The sequence below is a fragment of the Falco cherrug genome, chromosome 11 (assembly GCF_023634085.1).
Source record: "Falco cherrug isolate bFalChe1 chromosome 11, bFalChe1.pri, whole genome shotgun sequence".
In the NCBI taxonomy this organism is placed as follows: domain Eukaryota; kingdom Metazoa; phylum Chordata; class Aves; order Falconiformes; family Falconidae; genus Falco; species Falco cherrug.
Genome location: NC_073707.1, coordinates 25,791,701 through 25,816,595, shown reverse-complemented (window position 1 = coordinate 25,816,595; position 24,895 = coordinate 25,791,701). Strand labels below are relative to the sequence as shown.

Here is a 24,895-nt window from a genome sequence, read left to right as displayed (position 1 = left end):
TGGGACATCGAGGTCAGGGAAGCAAAGTCATACTTCATCTACCAGACGTGCTTTTCCAGGAAGCTGTACGAATCATTGCCATTTAAATGCAAATCATGTTTGGTTCAATATATTTAAATACCAGTGAAATGTCCTCAGCAATAATAGCAGACTGTTAATACATATGCGTATGAAATTCTTAATTAATTAGATGACATTAGAGTACCAGTTGTGTTCTCAAAACAGCTCAAAAGTACTCTTTTAAAGGGAATTAATATTTAATAGGGAAAAAATGCAATAGCTTCCTGAAGTCTAAATTAAATGCGTGTACCTTTATGGCTTTTACAAGTGTTTTACTCATAATTTAGTGTGCCAGGGAATTGCATCATAGGTGTTTTCTGTAACAGTGTGGGGGCGCCCTGGGAAGTGCACCATCCATCAGGCTTTTCCTCAGAGCCTGATTCCCCTTCTTAAACAAGAAATTGCTGGAAGACTTCAGGAAAAATGTCTGTCTTTCCCTTGAGAACACTCTGGTGGGGGAAGGAGAAGGGGGATGGAGGAGGTGTAGTACCAGGCAAGGAGCAGACATACCCTCTTGGGCCTGGGTACCTCTGTAAGCAGGGGAGCCCATTCTGGCCCCCAGCCCACTGCGTGCAGAGGCTCCACATGCATTGCAGGCAGCGTTGGGGGCCAGCAGCACACACACATCTGAGATTTGTGCCCTCCAGCAGGAACCAAGTGCCACATTTCCCTATTTCACAGGATTATCAAATTAACATTCCCACAGCTGGAACACCTGGGGTTTCCTCCCAGATATTGCAAATGATGGTCCTGACCAGAGAACAGCCCAGTGCAAAGAACCTGAGAGGTTAGTGCCCTGCATATGAAAACAGTTGACTTGTCATAGCAGTAATGGCCATTCCTCAAATAAATTAGACCCATATATGTACATTCTTATTTGCAAAAAATCATCAAATACTTTCCATTTTCCTTCTTATGCAACAGAAAATTAAGCAGAAGACAGCTAAATGAACTTTAAGCTGAAGCCCTCTAAAAAAAAAAATGCTAATGTGAAAAACTTTGTTTAGGATAACTTCAGAAGCCAGCTGGTAAAATTCAGTCACTTTTTCCAGGGCAGAGAATTTATAGACTCTATCTTCAACACGAATAATCTCTATTGGATTCCCCTGCTTTTAAAATCCGGTCCCAATAACCTTTATTTATCATGCTTTCTCAGGACCACACAGATTAGACAAAAATAGCATGGCAGTCTCTTTTCTGTTTAAGCACATGAAACAAGTGTGTATATCATCTAGCATTAAGAGTTTCAGGCATGGTTTTATTTCCGTAACCATTTCAGAGCCCCAGATGTTACTGCTTAAAGCCACCCTCTATACCAGCAGGGCTGCCTCAGTACTACTGTGTTATAAATAACACTAATAGTAGTAATAATAGAGAGTAGTTCTTAAGTTATCTCATATCTTTCTTCAATTTTGTTCTTGCAACACCATGTCAGGACATTTTGTCTGAGCTGATGGGAAGAAGGTGTATTGATTTTCTCAAGATTGCTGGCTTTTTCTCATCCTATTTAGTGCCAAGGGCTGGTATAAATTGTGCCAGGAGCACAGCACAGTGCAGCCATGGCCAGGCTGCGCTGCGCTGGTGTTGGGGCTGCAGCAACGCCTGCTTGCTCAGACAGTTCACAGCAGGGACCTTGCTTGAAATCTTGGTGTATTTTTAGTTGAGCTATGTGAGGGATAAAAGTAGGGCATCAGCGCTCAGCAGAACTGTACAGACAGGTTTTGCATACAGAGCAAAACTGGAGAACGTGTTGGGGGTTGGGCTTTTTCTTCTTTTTCTTTCATTCTGCTGACTGTGCACAAAAGTTGAACATCAGGTTTTACCCAGTGAACTTACATGAGTTTGTACAATAGATGCATCAGAGAAAAACAGCCTGTTCAGAGCCAGAGAGGAGTAAGCGGTCCTGCATTGGCCAGGTCTGCAGCACTGCCAGTGTTGGCAGGACCAATGGCCCCATTGGGGGAGGGGGAGAGAGCCACGATGGGAAGAAGTTTCAGCAGCTTCCTCAAGATACCCTTTTAGTGTTCATGGCTGGGAAACCAAGCAAGGAAATCAGCATTGCCCGAGGTGCTTCTCTCCAGCCTTATTCCGTGGTTCAGAACGCAATTTGAATAGAAAATGAAGAAAGTTTAAGGACAAATCAGAGAAGGAAAATGGGACCAATACAAGACAAGAAGAAATTAAGGGAGTGGAGTCTGGGCTTGAAAAACTCTTCAGTATCAACATTTCTTCCCACCAAAAGGAAGCATTTTATTTTCCCTGGAAGGAGGCAAAATGAACAGCAGGGACTATTGTTGTGGCAAGAACACCTGGAGATGTTAAGCTGCAGAGAGAGCTTGCTGGCAGGGATAGCACTGGTATAATTTGCAGCAACATCTGCAGTTGGCCCAGCAACCATCTCTCCTCATTAATTAGCAGAAGCAGTAGGTTTGCCAGACAGTCCCGTTGCCTTTTGCCTTATTACTGTACCCCTTAGCTAATGAGCCATCCTCTTCACTTCCTGCTGAGTGAGGTATATCCAGTCTGACCGCACAATGGACACAGAAGTCCAATGCGCAGGAAAGAGGGTGACAGTGTTTACCATCATTTTGTGTATATACCCTGTGGGTCATATTTACTACAACCACATGATTCAACAGCAGTGGTCTGTAGCCCTATGGAGATAATAGCAGAGGTTCATCAATGACGCCGCTGTCTCTTCCTGTGTATCTAATTTTATGCTGCAAGGCACGCAGCCATGTATGTGCGATGCTGCCTTTAACTCTCTGAAATTATTTTGGATTTTATCTAATTTATTCACAATTCTGCCTTGGTCATCCAAGCTGATGAAACACATCCTTTCACCTTGCCTCATTTTCTCAGACTGAAAATAAGAACCGTGACACTGTCCTTCAGGAGTGATTTGGTTTCCGCCAGTGAGACAGTATCATAACCCAGTTCTGCTTAAACCCCATTTCCACCACCTAGTCCAGCTACACAAGAAAGCAACGTGCAGATCAGTGTACAGGGAACCCCGGGCACTTTTGCCTGGCCATTACATGCATTCTCCACTGAACACCATCCTGGTCATGAATTACTGCTGCAACGGAGAAATTAACACAAGGCAGAGGAAGGCAGCAAACTTTAGCAAGTCTTTGGCAAGCTCAGCTTTCTTGGCCAGGGCTGCACTTATGATCAAATGTCAACTCCTGGACATGGCTAAGGGGCTGCAGGCTGTTACCTGGGGAGCTCCACATCTTGTCACAAGACAGCTTCTGTGAAGTCATGGCTGCCTAGCCCTGCTGGTCGTGCAGGCAGGATCCCATTTGCCTGCATACAGTGCCGAGCCTCAGGCAGTCTTGTTCAAGTCATTTCATGCACAGTTTAATTCTTTCCATAGTGGGGAGGGGGACTTATTCCAAGATCACCCGATCCAAAATGATCAAGGTGGCTTAATAACACAAGGCAAACGGCAGTGCTATGGCCCTGCTAGACAATAGCAAAACACATTCGGATACGCAGCTCAGACCTTGCTGCATTACACATGTAATTAGGTTGTTTCCATGGTAATGATCTAATTATGGTCTTCTTGGCTTTGTGTAATCACATTTGCTGCATTTTGGCAGAGCTGTTTTCCTTATTTTTGAACTGCAACACTTGGCAAGATGTTCTTTCTAAAGCCGAATAATAATTTTGCCTGATGGAAACCGACAAGTCTGTGAGTTTTTATTTAAAGCAGGGTTGAAGATACAAGACAAGACAAAACTATATATATAGCATGTATATAATATATATGTATATATAAAGACAGATTTTTATCCCTGTAATTTCTATTCCTCCTTCCTTCCTACCTTTTTTTTTTTTTTTTTTTTTTTTCACAAGTGCTTAAAATAATGAATTGTAGCAGTAGCTCCCACGTGGGAGGGGAAACTTCAGAGACCTCTCTTCTGTTCCCAGGGTTAGTGATGGGCTGACCTTAGAGCATGAAATTTCACCTCTCCCTGCCTTATTTTCCCTGTCTAGGGATAATGAAACTAACTTCAGATGAGATGTATATGCAAAATGCGTATTATTTCTTCTGAGTTATTTTAGCTCCTGGTAAGCATGATACCTTAGAGACAGCAGGTGAAATCCTGGTCCTGTAGAAGGCCAAGGGCAAAACTCTTATTGATTTCCATAGTGCTGCAATTTCCCTTGTGTCTGCTCAAACACCTTAGAAAAAATCAGACACAAACCCCAAATCTAGCAGCCTTGACCGCTATGGATTCTCCACCCTGCTGCCCGGAGCTGAGCGAGCAAGGTGGTATTAGACTTCGGTGACACGTGCTATACCTCTCTTAGCTGCCACGGCACTGCAGGGGAATCTGGCCGTGGGATTTGATGTTCACAAGTGAGATCCCCTATACCAAGCCCACCCCTCCCTACAGCTCGGTTTATTCCTCTGTGTTATAGGGCAGGTTTAGGGAGGTGCAGAGTTCAAGGCACTGCTAGAGCCCATGCTCGTAGGGATTTATTGTGCTCCATGCTCAGTTGTGCAGGAGAGGCACTTATTATAGCCTGTAATCTCTCCTAAGGCAACTCTCTCCTTGAAGTCAGCTGCAAGATCTGGCTGTTAGTTATCACTTATAAAGATTTTTAAAGCTTTCTTGCAAAACAAAAGATATATTTCTAGCTTGAGCAATAAGGGATCTGGGGAAAGATAGGAGATGAAAGGTCAAGCAAGAGGAGCTTGTGAAATCACATTGGAGCAGAACTGCAGGCTGTAGTCAGCCAGGAGCTTGTATTGCAGTTGACAAGGCTATTCACGGAAAGGTTTTTGATTAGTTGCCATGACAATAGGAAACACCTAAAAAAGATCTACAAAATGTTGTATTGGCATCAAGGCAAGAAGTTAAGCCAAACCCTGTACTCTGGTTATTCCTATGAGTTAGTAGCTTCCATAGTAGTATTGCTAAAGGAAGGATTTGGTCCTCTGACTTTGAAGATTTGGGAAAACAGGAATGAAATGTAAGTTATGATATAAAAAAATTGTGCTGTAAAGAATTCGCTGTGGAAGGATGTTGGAAATCTTGCAAATACTGTTTACAGCTCTTGCTTAGTGTACTGAGTATACACACAAGTAACGGAGTCCTCTGATTTTGATGGACAGGTGACTGTGGCTGCTTTCTGGATGAATACAATATAACACCCACTCTGCACATCCTCTAGGGTCTAGGGATTGAAATTTCCATCTCTAAACCTTTACAGAGAGATTTAAAATCCAAAATGAGTGGCACTGAATTTGAAGGACCCAACAAAAATTATTCTCCTTTGAAAGCAGTGTGTTCTCAAGATATCAGAGGTGAGAAGAAAACCTGGTGTTGCCATTTTTTGGAATGAATAATGATGTGAGGGGGGTGGCGTTCTTCTTTTGATGCATCTTTGAGTACAGGATCCCTGGAGCTTACAGCAAGGACCAGAGAGTCTGTCCTCTGCTGATTTATTATTATTTTTTTTCAGAACTGACCATGCTGCTATCCCAGAGAAAGTAAGTTCTGCTATTGAGCCATATGCTTTCATGTTATGTTCTGCAGAGAATAAAACTAACTGTGATTAGCTATTGCCACTTAAGTTTTAGCGGATTGACACCTCTCAAATGCCAAGAGATACCCAAATAAGCTCACAACAAATACTTGTGAATGGACAGGCAATTGCACAGCAGTCATGGTGAAAGTGAAATAACAGCAGTGGAGTGGGGTGCGATTCAGGTCTGCTCTGTTGCTGCTCCTAGTCAGGTGAACACCTTTTCTGAGGACCTTTCAGCAGGTCACAGCTAACTGACTTCCACCCTTCCCTGCAGAGCAGGAAGGTATGAAATGTGTACCCTGCTGGAACATCGTTCTCCATTGATATACAGCCACCTCCTGGACGGGATGATATAGCAGCTGGCAAACAGCATAGTTTTAGCAAGACATTGTGTGCCTTAGGGACTCTTCCCCTTCTTCCTCCCCTTCTTTTCAGCCAGCCAGGGGACAGAAGAGGAGAGTGGCAATCGGCTGGAGGTCAGTGGACCCAAGGTTGAAAGAGGAGAGCAAGCACTGGGGCTAGTGAGGACCAAGCTGCAGCAACCCTGCCTGCTCAAGGCTGGGGCTTCCCAGAAACATTGCACCACCAGGCCCTCACTGGAAAGCCTACAGAAAAGCCTTCAGCTGAGGAGCAGCCAGCTCTGCCAGAGTGCCTGTGAGCGAGCGGTGAGCTGTCTGAAGGGGGTGGGTTGGGTCCTCTCTGTATTTTGTCCACACAATACAGCAGTGTACACATGGGGTACATTACACAACCATGAGGGGTATCATCTCCTGCTTCTCTGCCAGTCTCCTCTGTGACAGCTCAGCAGCAGAAGGGACAGGCTTGTCTCCAGAGAGAATAATGGTATGCTAATGAGAGCCCTGTTCATTGAAACTGCTGGTTCTTGTACTTTGGCTGTGGTTGTGGTATTGGAGAACAAGGAGCAGCATATTTTACTGTGCAGGCTGCATAGATGCCCCTGCTGTGCAAAGCCTTGTGTGCAAACCACAGTAACCACCACCTCTCGCCTTCAAGGTATTGTGCGTTTCTAGGACTAAAATCAGAGTTGAGAAGCCTGTCCTCCTTTCCACAAGTCTGCAGATTTCATTAATGCCCCCAAGGGTTTTACACGGGCCTGCAGAAGAGACCAGACCCCCCAGTTTATTCTGCCCTTGTTTCCTTCTTTTGTAACTCAGATATTTGCATAACACAGAGTGGCAATGCCAAGTGCCGGGTGCCTCTGTTCCTGCTGCACAGGCTCCATATGCTGCCTATCTGTGTCAATCCCAGGGAGCTCTGCAGTTGCAGGAGGACAATCTTCAAACTGTATGTGTGTAAATTAGAGCTGACACTCTGCAGCTTTAATTCACGGACTGAACCTGATCCTTGCTCACACCCTACCCATTGGATAACCTTAACACCACAATCAATACAGCCAGATAATTACAACTAGTAGGAAAGCTAAGTGTATGTTTCCAGTTTTTTTCATCAAAGCAAAGTCCTAGTGTTCCTGCCAAGGCTTATACAATTCTCCTTTATTACACTGAGAGCTCACGCAAGCCTAATACTGCATAATACTTTTTACATGAACACTCTCAACCAGAATTCCCCTCTCATCTGAATCTAGCTTGTCTGTCTTGGTATGTATCTCTAATTCTGCATGTATAGGAGGGAAACCGTCCCTCTGTTTCCCTGTTGATCTAGTGCCAAGTCCACTGATGTCAACAGCCAGAATGAGAATGATTCAGAAAGACCTAAAAAATAATCCATGAGACTTCAGAGGTTTCACCTTTGGGTTTCACGAACTAAAGCTGGTTGATATAATTTCCCACTTTCTCCCGGTCAATCCAAATCTTGTTTCTCAAACATATGTTGCCATTTTGCTCTTTTCATATTTGCCTTTCTAATGGTGGAAAGGAGCTTTTCCTTTGCAGACATGGCCTTAGGAAGAGCTACTGGCAAGGATAAAGCCATTTCACACAACCCCGGGAAGCATAAGTCATCTTAGAGTCATCCTGATTTTTTGTGTCAGGCGGAGCACGGAGGAGGACACTGTTTCTGACCACAAAACATTGACTCCCAAGCCAAAAGGAAATGGAACCACTCAATGCACGGTGCCAAGTGAAACATGAACATTTTCCCCATTTTCACTTTAAATTATACAGAATCAACAAGGTCCACAAAGCATGGGTCAGGGTACCTTAATCAAGACCTAAGCAACAGCTAAACAGCATTGATAAATCTCACCTCTGTGCACTGAAGCAATGTGAGTAGGTGAACCCCCTTCCTCTGGAGTATAATGTCCAGCTCTGACTTCTAGGATGTCTGGAGTTAAACAGCAGTAGTACCCCTGCAGTGGCAAAGAAGCAAAATGACTACGATCATTAACTGCACTGCTATAAATTCTCTGGTATGAGAAAGTTTCATCTGTGCACACAGTTGTGAAGAAGCCATCATGAACATGGGCTGTAGCCCACATACACACACACACACAGAGCATATGTACACCCAGAGAGATCAATAGATTGCATATGGTGTACGTGGCATAAATCATTACTTTTCTTGAAGGCTGTCACAAATCTGAGATGTATTGGGTGAGAAGAGTACTGGGGTAGTCTTTTAATTAGTCCACAGCTAAGCTGCATTGTAAAATTTACTCTCTGACATTGCATCCAAAATTTATAACCTTTTAAATCAAAGGAACATCTCAGACTCCGAGTTTTTGCTAATCGGAGGTGTTAATGATAAGAGCACAAGACTGAAAAGGGACATGTTAGGCAATTATTCACAATATTCAAAACTGTTTCTCGGGCCAATGTGCTACCCTAAAAAAAATAATCTGGAAAATATATGAAGGTCCCAGCTGTCTTGCTCATATCTGTATGTTAACTGCTTGGTGCTGCTGGAGGTGGTGTGATGGGAAAGCTGCAGGTTCCTTTCCAGGACTGCTTGTTAAATGAGCAGGGTATGGATGCTATAGGGCCTTCAGCTTCAGCACATCCATTGTGGAGTGGAACATGTCTTGGTGAATACACCCAGGGCTTGGCAGCCTCAGTGAGCCCTAAACCCAAACCCTAGGAGGGCAGGTATGGTACTGGCTTGAGAGGATCTGGAGTGGTGTAGTAGATGACTGTGGCTCTTGGCCACATGGACATTTTGCTTCAGTAAGACACACGCTATTGTCTCTGGGCTCCTTGGCAGCTGTTGCCAGATTTGACATACCTTTTGCTAGGACAGGAAAGAGAAAGACATTATCTCCAAGGCTGGTTTGAAGAGATACTGAGTGCTTCTTAAAGAAACAACTGTCCTCTGGAAAAGTTTATGTTGTGCAACTGTTTCTTACTGCAGGGCAGTTATACTGTATTTCTTTTTCATACATCAAAATGCTACTGAAATTGATGGCAAAAGCATAGTCAGAAAATCTTGTGCCACTGTCAGGAGCACAGGCCATCATTGCAGTAGTGTAGCAAGTGTCATTGCTACCTGAAAAGTAAATTACGCAAAAAGAGCCAGTATGTGATTGACTGGCAGGTAGTTGTTGGAAAGCATTTATAAAAATCCAACCTTTCTTCACCCCCCAAATCAATTTGTTTTCAGTTATTTTGAAAAGTTTATTTTCAGTTTTCTCCAATTACAGGCTCTCTCGCAATGAGCTTTCCTTTCAAGCCACCGAGTTCTTTCATATTGAAATTTTTCATTTGGAAAATGTCTAAAGGCACATTTCAATCACTGAAAACACTTTTCCTTCAAAAATACTGAAAAATATTGCTTAAACCAGCCACTAAATGTTTCAGTATCTGCTATTCAGTGATTTCTAAGCACAACTGTTGAAAGAGGCTTAACTATCACTACAGCAAATTAACCTGGAAAATCTTTTGCTCTTTAGCATAGGGCCCAGGATGAGTCTCCAAAGAGAAAGGTGTGAACATAAGAGACTGGCTTTGACACTGGGTATACTCTTTTTTGTATTTATTACATCTGTACCCATATTGTAAATAGTAGATTAGAGTTTCCCAAATTAGATAGACCCTAAATAGTTTACAGGGTCTAAGTGGCCACTGTTTTTGGTTTGTTCATTTGTGCTTTAATCAGATGCAGACGGAAAGGCTATTCCCCACCGTCTCAAGGGATTTGAGGCAACTACACTGCAGATTGTGGCCATTGTGGGTGAATGTGGCTTTGTCTGCAAAAAGTAGTGAAAGTCCCTTGTTACATTTGGTGATGGCTTTTCTTTGTGGTTAAAAGACTTTTCAATATTACTAAAGAAAAGAAAGATATTTTGTGGATACTTTTCTGTATTTCCAGTAACCCTTTGCATTTTCAGAAAAGTGTCCTAAGAAAAGCACGTACAATATTTTGCTAATTCAATGTGCTGGTTGCAGAGTTCACATTGGCCCTGCTCCTGCAAGTCTGTATGTTCTGGAAAATGCCAGCTGCCTCCTGGGCATCTCAGCCTGCCCTGCCTGAAGGTGATGAGGCAGGAGACAGTTGCAGGCTCCCAAGACCCCAGCCCATCTGGAAAGCCCAGCCTGCATTCCCTGACACGGCCCTGCCTGGGGAAGGTTTTGCATCCGTGAGGAGGGGCCAGCGGAGGTGTGCGGGTTGGATGCTACTGGCTGTGGGTAAAAGCCTGGCAGCAGTGGAGAGCCTGGGGGAAGCCCATTAGTTAAGAGCTGAGGCACCCAATGCTGTTAACTGCTAATGCCTTCAGCACAGGACAGGGCTGCAATCAATTTCATAATAAATCAACCCCATTTTCTAATATGAACCAATTTATCTGCCAGGCTGACTTGCCAAACACTATTAGAGGCTGAGGTCAAACTGAAAAAGACATATCATGTTTTCAGCTTTTCCTCCTAACTTTGTATCTCCAAGGCACACTCTGCAGTCACTGGTTCACAGCTCTCTAACCTCCCTGGAAAATTCTCCTTCAGGAGACTTTCATTTACAGATGATGTAGACACAGAAGGAATTATATATTTAATGCCAGTCACTAACATGACAGCTTTAAGTCTGAAACTAGCACCTGTCTTTTGCCACCACTGTGCAGTATTTATAGAGACTGGATTAAAAGATTATTTGAAAGGCTTGATTTGCAGCAGAAACAAGAAAACCCTGCTTCACTACAACCAAGCCTATGTTATGATTTTTATCTGTGTTCATTTAGGCTACATCTCTGGTGGTGACACCCAACTTAAAGAATTAGCTCTGGTAAACAAGATAGGAGAGAGATTTGAGATTGTTATTTATAGAAGGAATCACACAGAGATGACTATAAAAATGATTAATACATAACAAATACGGATAGTATTAGTCTAAGGATATACAGAAGAAACAAAGGAATCTCTGCCTTGAATGGTCATTGTACAGCACAGCCTTGTAAAAAATTCACGTATATGTGAGCGAGGAGCTGGGAGCTGCTGGCAGCCTTGGACTGCACCAGATGAAAACATACCGATGTTTAACTATTCATCTGATGCTACAGAGTGGCACAGTCAGCCCATTACCATTCCCAGACGAGCAGAGAATATCGATTATCCCATTCAGAACAGTTAAGGTGTTGCTGAGAGCAAGAATAATAATAATGGCATCAGCAGGTAGCATCCAGGGTGGGTATGCCTGTGAGCCTGCATGTAAACAAAGGGTGAAAGGTGTCTTCTGAGGGAGGAGGAGTGGAAAGTGGAATAAATGGGTTTAGTCTAAAGAAAAACTTGGGGATAGGATAATGTAACCACAACTGCGGGACAAAAAGGCATGGAGTTGCAACAAGGCAGATACAAATCAGATGCAAGTCAGACATAAAGAATAAATTCTCTAACATGACAACTACCATGGTAGCAACACAAATGCCACCAGCACCCAGTCTGAATCCAACGGCATCTCTGACAGCAGTGACACTTGCTCGACTTTTTCCATACTCATCTTGCAACTCCATGTTTGCACCACTATTTCTATTAAACAAATGGAAATAAATTCTAAATTGCAGTTGGTGTACAAGGAAGCACTTCTCAATTTACAATGAAGCCAACAAACCAGTCAGAACAATTTAAAAAAAAAAACAAACCCAAACATAAAAAAATCACAAGCACTAGCACTTCTAAAAAAGAAGACGGTCAAAGCACTGCAAATGCAAATCTGGGTGAAGCATAGCTGAACAAGAAGGTCACTCAGTAGAAATTTCAGTGACACAGGTAGTTACTAGAGATGCCAAGGAAAGTGGCTGGTTCAACTTTCCCTTTCAATGGGAGTTCCCTCTGGTGCATTTATTTGAATTCTTTTGCTTTTGCAGTTACAGCACTCACCTACTGGAAAATAACTCAGAGTATTATCAAGCCCAAACTCTTTTTATTCCTGGTATCTTACTTGAAACAAATAGTCCTTAATAATCTCCTCTAATGCTCATTTTTTTTATGCTTTCCAGGGAGAAAAGAAATGGTCAAATCTGCAGTAAAGAGGATTACTTATGATGGCCTTTTAAAAAATTGTGCACACAAAGGCGTAAAAGGAAGGATGTACTCTCTTCACCTTTCCCTTCCAAAGGAATTGACCTTCTTCTATCCTAGATTGTATTTAGCTGATGTACATCTTCAGATGCAAATATGATTTGATACAAAGCCTGCTGGAGTCAGTGGAAGGGTTTCCACTGGCATCCATCAGCACTGAGCCAAGTTCATACTACTAATGAAATTTCCTAGATATTAATAATAAACAATATCATGAGTGGCGTTGCCTTTGTTATAGGTCCAGGGATATAATATTAAATTTGGCACTACCTTAGAATTCCTGAAACTTTGGTCCAGAGGGCTTTCTATACTTAGCCATGAAGCTAACTACAATGAGAAAAAAGCAGCAGGGAAGTGGGCAAAATGGTGAAAGACTATTACCCACATTTTGAACAGAAGCACAATGAAAGGAATAGGTTCCACAGAGCAACCGCAAATTACTTCACCATGGCCTCACAGATCATAAGTGTTTTTTGCTGATGATTGGGTATCAACAGCCAAGAAGATGCAATATCATTATTATTCAAAAATCTGACCCATGTGATTTTTACATAATGTTAAAATGGAAAATTTGAAGAAAAAGTATTTTGGGTTTTCATTAAGTTGTTTTTTTTTTTTTTCCTAAAACCCCCCAAAAGGTCTAAAAGTTAATATTCAGTTGACTAATGACTCTTTCATCCCACCTCCAGACTGAACTTTTGAAGGAAATAAAAATGGCAATTTTTAAATGAAATAATTTAAAATACTGAGGGAAAAAAAAAAAAAAAGAGTGGAATTTTCATGTCTGAGTGCCAAAACTGATCATTTAAACTTTAGAAGCTAAATTTCACACATAGCTTCTGTTCATTCAAATTGCATTTTCTGGGGACTTTCTTGTCATCAAAAATGTAAGATGGGCGTCGAGTGGATTTATTATGCACTACAACAAATTCAGGTGAGGGCAATGCTGTGGCTTTGTGTCAGCAGAGCAGGACAGGAGGCACAGAGGATGCACATGAAGGCACACCTGGTGGCTGGGGATGCCACTGGGCTTTCTGAGCTGTGCCCCTGAGCAGAGGCTGGTTTCACCACTGGAGGCAAGAGAAGCCCTGCTGACACCTCAGCTGCATTCGCCTTATCTCGGCCTGGCACGGGTACAGGGGTTGGAGCACTTATCACACAGCTGGATGGCCACAGTGACCCACTGTCCCACTGACTTCCACATGATGCTGGTTTGGGAAGTCCCTCCTTATGACCAAGCACCTCAGGAAACTCTGCAAGAACAGTAAAATACCTGCTATGAAGCGAGTTGTAATTTCTTTCCCGATATAAACCTATCTGTAGAAAATGATCCCACAGCCACTTATATTAAACTGTCAGTGAGCACATCCCTTAAAAGCTTTTTATTCTGTTTTTAATTTATGGCATTTGACAAGGAAGAGAATTGAATATTGCTGGTGCCGATTCTAGAGCAGCTCAGCCGATTCGCTCTGGCCGAGTGCTGGGCCAAGTGCCCGACAGCCCAAGCCAGATATCCTGTTTTTTCATTAACAGATATTGTCACTCCACCACCTCTGCACTCTGTTTTTATCTAGCTACTGAGCTCTGGAAACCATTAGGTGTCTTTCTCCATTAAGCATTAAGAAGATGTACACATATTTGAGCAAGAAGTTTTCTCTTGTTGCATGACATTTCCTCTCCTTTTCCCCCAAATATTCTCATTTATCCCACAATGTTTTAGACACTTTGGGGTAGACAAGGCACTGGGAGTGCCTGTAGTCCTTCTGGCTATGGCAACTGTGAAGGACATGATCTCAGTAGGGACCATGTACCACTCTCACCCAGAGCAGCTCACAGACCATGACCCCTTGGGCTCTATCAACTGCTTTGAGGAGATTGGTAAAAGATAACTAAGAAAGAAATTCGGCTTTCAGTTGGCTTCAATTTACTGCAACTGTAACTGCAGCTCTACTGGAAATTGGTGTCTGCAACCAATAAAACTCAGAACGCAGAATCACCTTTAAATTTAAAGAGAAAAAGCTCAAATCTTGTGATACTCTGGAGGTGAGCCTGTGAGCAGCTGCTGATAAATCCTGACTTTTTCAGGGGAAAATACCTGCATGTTTTTAAGAGCACAGGTCCAGCTTCTGCTTGGTACAGAGGGAAACCAGCAGCATCGCCACAGGGTTCCAGATCTTCACTGCTATATGATCACTGCCACATCAGGCGCTTCAGTGTCAGAGCATCAGCTCATTACTAAGGGGAAAGAGCTTCCCTTAATTAGTATTACTTTCTGCTCAGTAGGTATTTAAGGAAGCAGTTTCTGAGGATTTTCTTCTGCTGTATGCACTAGGACAGCTGAAGGTTTCTGCCCCAAGAGCCAGACGTGGTCAGACACAGATATGGTGTGGGACACTGAATCTTGGCCGTGCCTCCCGAACTTCAGGAGCAGAACCCCAGCTTTAATTTCAGTGCAGTCGAGTGATGGCAGAAGACAAACAAGGAAATTCTCCTGCTTTGGGCAGCCAGGGAAGGCAAAGGAGATCACCCTGGCCTGTTCACTAGGAGAGGACAAGTCTATGCTCCCCTCCTGCAGTATAACCACCCGCCATGGTGTGCTGGATACCATCACCCGTACGCTAAGGGAGGGTTGTTGGAGATGAAAGCTTCAAAGAGTTTAGTGGGGCACTACATTGGGGCCTCCCCTTGCATCCCTTTATTCCGTGTCAGGAGAAATGTGCCTGAGCTGGTTTTATTTATAAACCTGCAGTGAGTGTTGCAATCATCTCCCCATGCTAAATGTGGCTTCTAAATGTGGCTTTGGCAGATACTCTTGAGCTTCACTGAATCTCCTTGGGTTAGGGAAGGAGAGCGTCTCAGACCACATGCCACCCTGGTGTCTCTGGCCAGCCTTGGCACATGGCTGCCTGCTGTCCCCAAAGACTTTTGGCAGGACCGTATTGCAGGCAGCAGCACTGCTAGGAAGACAGGAGAAAGCGAGAAACAAAATTATCATGCAAAGAGCAGCTCAAAAACCAGGGGGTCAATCCCTGGTACAGCCGCCTGACTTTTATTCTCTTGTTCTTACTTATGCCCTGGGAGGGCCAGGCTGCTCGTGTCTCACAGCTTTGGGCACTTTGTTTGGCTGATTTGCCTGGGGTAGCACTTGCTGAACTGCCTGAGACCTTCCTTCTGAACTGGCTTTCAGAAGATGGTGGTCTCCAAAAAGCAGGCAGAGGTGTTGGGAAATAGAGAGAAACCCAAGAGCATCAATGTGACTGAGCTAAGAGACCTGGAAAGCCTGCAAGACCCCAAAGACAGCAGTGAAATCGTTGCTCCCATGGCACATAGTTGAGCCTCTGCCAAGGGAAAACTTCTGGGTTTAAACTAAAAAATTGAGGCATTTTTCTGCCACAAAGAAGCTCTCTTTTAGGTCTGGGTAATCCAATCCACTTGCAGTGCCAATGGCAGCTCATAGAAATGTTTGGCAGATGGAAAAGGAGGGAAGTGGGGGAGAGTTCCAGGGATGTGGTGGAGTGGAGGTGACCCACCCAGCAAGTCATGTTTCCATCCCACTTAGGTATCCTTCAACAGAGGCACAAGGGCCTACCAGCGCAGATGCACCTCATGGGATGCTCACATGGACGTTTTAAAAGCTTTATAGGGCTTGTTGGAGAGTACCAACATCCAGCATTTAAGAATTCTCATCTTCTCCCTGCAAACCCCTCTAAAGAGCTGATGCTGTCTGTGACTCAGTTCCCTCTGCAGTTCATGAGCAAATGTCTTATCTCCCAGGTGTGCTATAAGAATAAATAAATTAAAAATTGCAAGGCACCCAGAAACAGTCATTTGTGTCACATATGTCCTACAGATAGGAGAAAAAAAAGTCTCTAAAACAAAATTCAAGTGTATTTGCAAATGTTCATGAGCTTAGTATCTGAATGCCTCACAACAGACCACCAGTGCACTCATTTCCGCAATAGCAGGGAGTGCCAGCATCTCTGTGCTGGCTGCTCTTCATATATAGTGAGTGGCTCAAACAATGGGGGATTCCCAGCAGATTTGGGAGTTGACAATGATGACCCAGGTGCTGCAGTTTTTTCTCACAGCACCATGGTGCTTCCAGTGCTTGGATCTGGCAGTGAGCTGTCTATGCTCACTGGCATGGAGCGCTCCCAGCACCTCAGATGCCAACTGCTCCTGGATAACCGCCTCTGACAGCCAACAGAGACAAGCCCAGCCTGCTTCTGGCATTGGGGAGCCATAACAGACTCTTGGAGATGTCTATGTGCCTCCAGTTCCTGGTGGCAAATCTAGTTAAAACTTGATAGAGGCACACCTACGTGATATGTATTGCATATTTTAGCTTTACTTCACCATTTCTTGAGTACCCAGTACAGCTAAAATCAAGAAGAATTTTCCCACCTTTGTAATTTTCCCTGCCTATACATTAATTAGCAATGGCAATATATTAATTCTTTCATCAGCAAAAAGGAGACATCTGTCCCCCCAATATTTGTTGGCTTCCAACCTCACCCTGATGGTCCTAAGTCTCTTACTGCTTTCTCTTGAAAATACTGCATTTTTCAACAGCTTTCTAACGTAGGCAGGAAAAGAAGATAGAACTTCTTACAGACTGTGTGGCTTCCAGGCTAAATGTTCATACTCCTCTGTCCTGAATCTGAACTGAAACCTGAGATGAAGCCCGATGCTCAGGCACCCACCTGGGAACAATGAGGCAGTGTGGCCAGGGCAGAGCCTCTCTGGTTGCCAAACTGATGGGCTACCAGCAGCCCCACCAGGAAATGATTGATTAGTTTTGTCTTTGCCATCTGTTAATTAGCTAAGGGAATGGGATTGCAGATTCGGATAGCTGCCTGAAGGGAGGAAAGCGGCTGAAGACATTGGCACCCTCAGGTCAGTGCTGACAATACACAGCAGCACTGGAAGCTCCCGGCGACTCAGCCATCATGAGGACCAGCTCACAGGTCACATTTTCTCCAGCCAGGAGCCATTTGCTGCCTGTGTCCTGCAGCCTTCATGCTGAGAAAGGGGAAGAAGGAAGAGAGGCTGCCCCAGTGCTTGAGTGACTCTAAAATTACTGAATTCATAAATGCCTACACGTTTAGTTGCTATTGTCAGAGTAGGGGACTGTAGGATCACCTTGGGGTTGAGATTCAGCCCTGGGCTGTACCCCGGCCTTAATACACACTGAACGGCATGGGCAAGTGAAGGGCAGGGTTTGGTGCCAGAACTGGATATAATTTCATGTGTTATGTCCACTTGATTGCCTACTTAGAAATTATAAAAATGTACTGTATTTTAAAACTGCAGTCATAAGACAGCAGTTTCCATCTGAATAATAATGAAACACACTCCAAGGTTATGCTGGGACTTTGCTGGCACTATTAGAGATCAGTTCAAAGCTACAGAAGAAAAAATATATTGCACTAATAAGTGTTCCTCTTTTATAAGTTCCCCTTTAGGAGTAATTAAATGTGACGACTTTTTTTTTTTTTAGATGGCTGATTTGTGGGATAGCTGTCATGTTTTTGTCTGAGGCTTGAAAAAGAGAACTTGAAGATCTGAAATATTTAAAGAGAGTAACAACATACCCTGGGGAGAATTCCCACCTGGCCACAGAGGAGCTGCCACTTGGGAAACATGCTGCCAGGTCCACAAGTGAGGCCCTGAGGGTGGGTTTCAACAGACCACAGAGAAAGTGCACAGGCCTGACCCTGCACCCTCTTCCTCGGGGAGCACAGCTCAGGGGCTCCTTTGGCTCTTGTGTCTGTACCTCCCATGGAAATGCTTCCAGAGATGGCAGGTACAACCTTTTGGGCTTTGGGGAAGATTCTGAATTGCAGAGGGAGGCAGCACCCTGAGCTCTTGTGTAGCCACGCAGATGAACCCAGTTGTGTACCCAGGGGATGTGCCCAGGAATGGACCTGGGGGTGCACTGGGGATACAGCTAGGGGGTGCACCCAGGAAAGCATCAGGGATGCACCCAGGAGTGCACTGGGGGTGCACCCACCAGGCATCTTGCCTCTCTTTTTACCTTGATTGAACAGATGTTCAACACAGAGTCCTACGTAAACAATAAGCATCATTAGGGGTGATATTTTGAATGTGATAAGTTACAAAACAACTGCATAAACTCCATTATAATTACACCTTTTTGGCTCAACAAACTACAGCCACCCTTCTGCAGCTCCCCAACAGGCGTTCCCCATCCATGAAGGCTGTATGTGCTAGAGAGGTAAAACATCATCAGCAATGTGTGATCGTCACCAACTGCTCTACGTGGGTCAGGAGGTGAGCGACTGCTGCTTCAGACATCTGTGCTGGAAGCTGGGTAAGAACTGGGAGAAGAGCCCAGGACTGGGGGGCTGAACCTGTGGGTCTCTTCTGCAGAAGGACAACAGGTTTGACCTCCTGGTTGCTGGTGTGGGTTGGCAGGAGATGGAGAGACCAGTCGGGGCTCCTGAGTATTTTATGCCACTGAGGCCAAAGGAATCAGTGTCAGGGTTGGGAGGGAAAAGCTTGATTCTGGCATTCACAGACCTATATCCACACAATTACGGTCAGGGGCTTATCGCACTTGGTGTTATTTCGATTTGTTTATTTATTATTTTCTTAACAGCTTCACTTCAGAGTTGGATGGCTGCATTCAAGTCCCGCAAGCCGCTGATTTTGCAATCTCCTCTCTCTGGTGCAAGTGTTTTGTTTATTTTTCCAGGCATGTGTTATTTCAATGTTTGTTTATATCTCCTGTATCAATCAGTGAAACAGTCTCAAGAAACAAGGCCAGGCCAACCAGAAACATGCAGGTTTTGTTTGGACCGAGATACAGCATTCCTGAAAGTTGGCTGCACCTCAGAAAGACTCTGCAAATAATGGTATTTACTGCTCTCCACCTTGCAAACAGAGCTCAGACCCAGGCTTTTCCCACCGGTGGCTGTTAAACTTGATGGGGAGCGTGGAGGTGATTAACCCCTGGCTTCCTTCACTTTACTAGCCCTTTAGATGGTAAAAAATTCCTTTTCTGGGCCAAGCCTCAAAGTAGACTTGGGTGACCCATCACCCTTTTACGCTCTTCCGTTCCTGCTGAGGGCTGGTGCTTGGTACCCCTCTAACAGGATAGGAGCATCTGTGGATGAAACCAGATCTTTGCTGTGAACAGATCTGTGTACATCTCTTTCTCCCCCGCTCGCTCCTTCCCTAGCATGGGAAAAAAATACAGTCTGTTCAGTCCCATTTCTGGGTGCCCTGCACAAGCAATAGGATCAAACTGCCTTCATGTCAGATACTCAGCCCCAGCATCCGAATCCTGAACTGATAGCACAAGGATGGAGGGGCTGCCAAGTCTGGAAGATGGGCTTGGTACCCTCGGCTGTGCTTGGCTTGGCCAAAGAGCACAGAGTAAATTTTCCATGTGCTCAGCTCCAAGCAGTGTCATTCACGCTAGCGGGACTGGTAACGAACACGTGCACTCAGCAGCCTCTGTAAAAGCTCTCCCCAGCTGCTGAGCTGGGGATCTCATTTGCAGGCAGTGAGGTGAAGATGCAGGGAGCAGGACCATTGTCACTGGTGCTTATGGAGCAGGAGAGGACCCAACTTGTATTTTATTTTTGGACTTGAGTTTTTCATCAACTTGAATTAAAACAAGAGATCTTCCAAAAAACAAAGATAGGGAAAGCCTACAATTGCTGGAGAGGTCAAAGAAATGGGTTTCCTAAGAAGAATGTGACAGCTGAAGGATTTACAGCTGAAGGCTTAAGGACATGTGCACATTGGTATTTGAGATGGATGTAAAAGGACATAAATACCAGCTAAAATGTACTCTAAGAAAAAAACCATGCATACTTGAATAATTACAATTCAAACAAAGCAACTGTCAATTCCCCAGCAATTTACATTTAAATGCATAATAATAATTTTTATGCTAAATTATCTATTTCCAGTGTAGTCCTTACTCAGTCTGTGAGGGGGGAGGAGAGGCAGGCTACAGCTTAAGTTGTGGATAGCCACTGGTCTGGGAGAGCTATGCTGTATGGTCAAGATGAGTGACCTATATTTTGGGATTCCCTCAGACATACAGGGACAGTCACGCTTTCAGCAGAGAAACCCAGAAACATTTTCACCTCCAAAGCCCGGAGGAGGTGGGTAGATCTGGAAAAACAGGATCAAGATATAAATGTTATGGGGTACCAGAGCATCTAATAATAAAACATTTTTAGACACAGGCTGGCCCCTCATCAGATCGAATGGACTTCTCCTATTCCATGCTCAAAACCAACCTCTCTCCCAGAACTCTGCTTACTGCAACATATTTCTGCTAACAAGATAAGACTTGCTGTAACATCAGCCCTGCCTACACGTCATCCACTGCCTGCTTCCCATCTGTTAGTCTTGATATTTCCTTAATCTCTTTCTCTCACACAGCTCCATGAATAGTTCCCCTCCGAAGCACAGGGAGTGAAATTGGAGAATGCAACATTGCTCTCTGGGAAAGGCATATATTGTTTTGAAATGAGATGCTTAAAGGCCCAGGCAGGATGGTTGTTCCCTGAGACAGCACAGAGAAATGCAATGAGAAAATGGAGGGAGAGTTGAATCTGAAGTGTCTGTTCTTTAATTATAAATGTTCTTCCTCCAAACAGCTTTTCTTAACAGCTGGTCATCAATTACACAGAGTTACTGAGGTTTTCAGACAGGAGATCAATAAATGGGATTTTTTTTCTTGGCCAGGAGAAGCCATTACATAATGGCTGTGTTTCTTCCCTCTGCTTGCTGAGCTATCAGAAACTGGCAAGCATTCAAGACAGTAAGACTATTCTTAGATGAGGGGCACAGCATCAAGCTCAGCAGCAGTAGCACGGTCTCTGACACCCTGAGGGAGGGCAGCCCAGGAGGGCTGGTGCAGTACAGGGCACCTCAGCCCCCTGGGAAGGGCATGGAGCTGGATTTGGCTTTTGGAGGATGTATGTTAATGAAACAACAGTCTCAGCACAGCAGCATGTCCATGTTGCCTTTAAAAATGTGCCAGATCTAAATAAAAAAAACCAAACAAACCCAAACAACTGACAGTGGCAGGGAAAGATGAACAGCTTTCCAGAGCTACCTACTGCTCCACATAGGAAACCTCGCGATGCGAGGAGGAATAAACGCCTGTAGTGTAACAACATAAGAACTGTACATACCTTTGCTGTCTGACTTGAATGGATTATTTGCAGTGAAAGCGAGGCTATCTGCACAGAAAAGGGAGAGATACTTTTTCACATATTGCAACCTTTGCTGTGTGCTCCATATAAATCAGGCTGCTGCTGTATGTTTTAAATGGAGAATCACATCTGCATCTTTGCAGATGACCTGTCTCACACAGACATGACACATAAGCATTTCTAGAGAAATTTCAGTGACCTACTATCATGCCATAAACCATCTGGCTACCTCTATAGTAGCAGAGCTTAAAAATAAAGCAACTCCCTTTATGATCTGTGGCTTACAAGAAAAAAAAATAAAACTCTGTAGATGGGTTGTGCTGCCACAACCTCGAGCTGTCACGTGCCAGCCCAGAGCTGCAGCAGCATGCTCCTGTCGCAGCCAGCGCTACGGGGGATAATGGATTTGTCAGCTCCTCATGACATAGCGCTGCCGTACGGGACTGTGTGCTCTCACCCACGCATGTCTATCAGCCCTTCATCGAGTGAGAGCAAGCAGGGTCAGGCTCATTAGTTATGCTTGGTAGAAACACGAACCCCCCGAAAAAAAGCAAATTTCCCCCTGCCAGGTGCTGAGCAGGAGAAATGCACCTATTCCACTTTGGCCAGTCATCAGTGGTATCAAGCAAGTAGGGCAGGACCAGGGTGGACTGAGAACCCAGCCTGACACCACTCCCGTGAGCATCACCAGAAAGATCCCCAGCAGGGTGGTCCTTGAAGGCATTCAGCAAAGCAATGCAAAAACCAGAAAAAACCAAAAATATTTCATGGCCCAAAGACTACAGGAGACAGAGTTCAAGCTGCCAGAAAGGCCTAGTGCTCCAGGGAGGAATGAAAAGATGTATTTCAAAGCACAGCAATAAAAGCACATTACAGCACCTGAGCCAAAATGTGCTCTCAGTTCACCTTCCAGTGTAAGAACCAGAGCAACGCTTGGACAATATCCACACATATAAAGGTTTGGTTTCAGAGACACGGACTTTCAAGGCTTTTTCCCCGTGCAACAAGCTGGGGCACAAAGGCGTTTGTGGCATTGGCTTTTCCCCAGGGGTCTTGCTGTGATAGTCCCAGGCGTTACATAGCCCACGACTTCCTTGTCTGACCCGCGAACAAAGCAAGTGCAATTCAGTCATCTTGTATCTGACAGCTATTCTACCTGTCTGTGCAGCTGATTTTCCATAAAATAAGTATGGTATCTACTGCTAAGTAGTCAGTGAACCCTGTTTGCAAGCAAGATAATTACCAACAAAACCCCTTGAAGAAAACTAGCCAAATGTTAGAAATAACCCCTCAAGCAAAGGCTTCACAAAGCAAGTGCGCATTGCAGGAACGGCAGTGGCCTCTATGATAACATTTCCGAGATTAATTCATGCTGAATAAATTGCACAATAAACCAGGTTGATAGCAATGCTTTTCTCCAGGCCAAGGTAATGCTTATAGCCATTATATCTGGTACATAAGCGGAAAGGAACATGAAGTGGTGTTGGTTTGAATAGGCAAATTACACTTTATAGTGAGACTAAAGGAAGAGACAGATGCATTTGGAGAAGGGGGAAAACATTAATCCGACGTGGTCCTGAGGTCATGCCAGACCTGTTTTAAAGGGGAGCTCAAGAAAAGCCTTTTTCCTAAAGGGGAAAAGGTAGATCCTCCAAGGCACGGGCAGGGGCAGCATCTCTGCAGTACCCACAAGAGAGACCCAGCCTGCAGCAGTTCATCCTGGCCTGGCGGGGGAGGGGGGGGGCTCCCAGCAGCCCCCTGGGACCCTTTGGCACCAGCCCCACTGCAGACCCACAACCCTTTAGCCCAGAAGCAGAAGCATCTGACCTGCACACATCACACACTTCTCAGACTCCTTCCCAGCCTGTGACACACATGCATTTTTTAGTCTGCTCTGGGTCACCCACATTTATTTTTTCCCTGAAGAGGAGGAAAAATAAATTAATGGAACATTGCAGCATGTAAGACACCTTCCTCCTCGCCACCTGGCTTCTCCTGTGAAGACTGCCAGTGCTTCACCTCCTATTTGATGTATATTCAGCAGAAGATAGGGAGGCACAGTAGTTTCTGTGGGACAGCAAAAATGAAAGGGAGCAGCACAGAGACAGAAAAGAAAAAAAAAAGAAAAAAAGAAAAAAAGATCTTACAGCTCTTTGGTGGCGCTGGCTCTTTGTTTGAGGTATATAAAAAAAATCCCAACCTGCTGAAGGATTTGTCTGCTCAAGATAATAACCTTTTCAGAAGACTTGTCTCACCTTTCAAACACGAAATTCCTCAGAAGGGATCCCACCTCTCGCACAGCCCCTAAACAGTGGGGTTATTTTTGGTCAAGGCTGAGATTCTCTTCTGAACCTTTTTCCCTCCAGTTTTGACACATGACCACCGCTCACCCACAGGGAGGAAGCCACCCTCATCGAGCTGCACATGGAGGTGGGCTGGAGAAGGGACCTTCTGCCCCAAGCATGGTTGCAGACTTGTGCAGGAAGCAACCTTGGCAGGATGGGATGGGTTGTCCCCACTGCAGAACCCAAGCATCTGTGCGCAAGAGACGGGAAGCAAGCAGGCAAGCAGATGGCCAGATATTCATGGAGCACAGATCAGCAAATTGTCCCCAGACTTGTACCCTGCAAGGTAATGGATGTGTGCTGCCTGACAGGCTGCTGAGAAAGAGTTAAATTCAGTGATTCAGCAGACATCTGCTCAGCTCCCAGGAAAGCACCTCTGCTCAGAAGATTTATGTCAGCCTTGAAAGAAGAGGACCACATCAAACTAAAGCCAACCAGCAGCATTTTTGGAAAATATCTTCTTCTCCCTGAACTTGTGAGAATTTCCTCATTATATTTGCTATTTTTTTGTCTTATTGTGACACAACCCTGCAAACTTCTAGTCGTGGGAATAACTTCAAAACATTTAAATCATTCTCTCTTCTCCAATATTTGGATGTTAAAGTACTTTACAAGCATTCATGGGTGTAAGCCAAGATTTTCAAAAGCAGCTATTGATTCTAGGTGCCTGTGTTGCTGGATGACTCCCTTCACACCAAATTTCTGTAACAGCGCTTCATTTTCAGAGGTGCTGGAGAGCCCAGCCTCCGTAGATTAAGTCAGAGAAACAAAACCACTCATCACTTTTGAAAGCCTGACCTTTAATCTGACAATACCTTTACAGAGTCTGATTACTGGAGGGGAGAATCGTCAGGCGTTGGGGGATACATCCAAGGTCATGCAAGAAGGCATGGGACAAGCCAGGCATGGAGTAAACGTTGTTCAAAATCACCTTAATTGCAAGACCATTCTTCTTGTGTTAGCTCCAGCAGAAAAGAAATACTTTTGCAGGTAATGGTCATTATTTTCATGACGAGAAGAGTTTTTAAGGAGAAAAAAGGCACTGTTGGCACCTATAAATAAATCAACTAGCTTTTGATTGTTCTTTGGTTTTATTTTAGCTTTTTGGGAAAACAACAAAGATATTGAGGCAAAAGCTGAAAACAAATTTGGGCTCAAACTGCATTTTGCCAGAAGGTCAATGTCCAAGTCCTGACAGAGTCTGGCAAATAAAGACAACTTGGCTGATACAAATGACCCAGCAAATGAAGCACGTGAAGAA

General features: G+C 44.4%; 1 long non-coding RNA gene across 1 annotated transcript; it reads left to right on the top strand.

Annotated features, from left to right (window-relative positions):
• The first annotated feature begins 5,938 nt into the window (after positions 1-5,938).
• Positions 5,939-12,303, top strand: LOC114016666 (uncharacterized). Its single transcript, XR_003561279.2, has 2 exons — positions 5,939-6,269; positions 12,005-12,303. It is a non-coding gene; the product is annotated as an uncharacterized LOC114016666 (long non-coding RNA).
• The last annotated feature ends 12,592 nt before the right edge of the window (positions 12,304-24,895 follow it).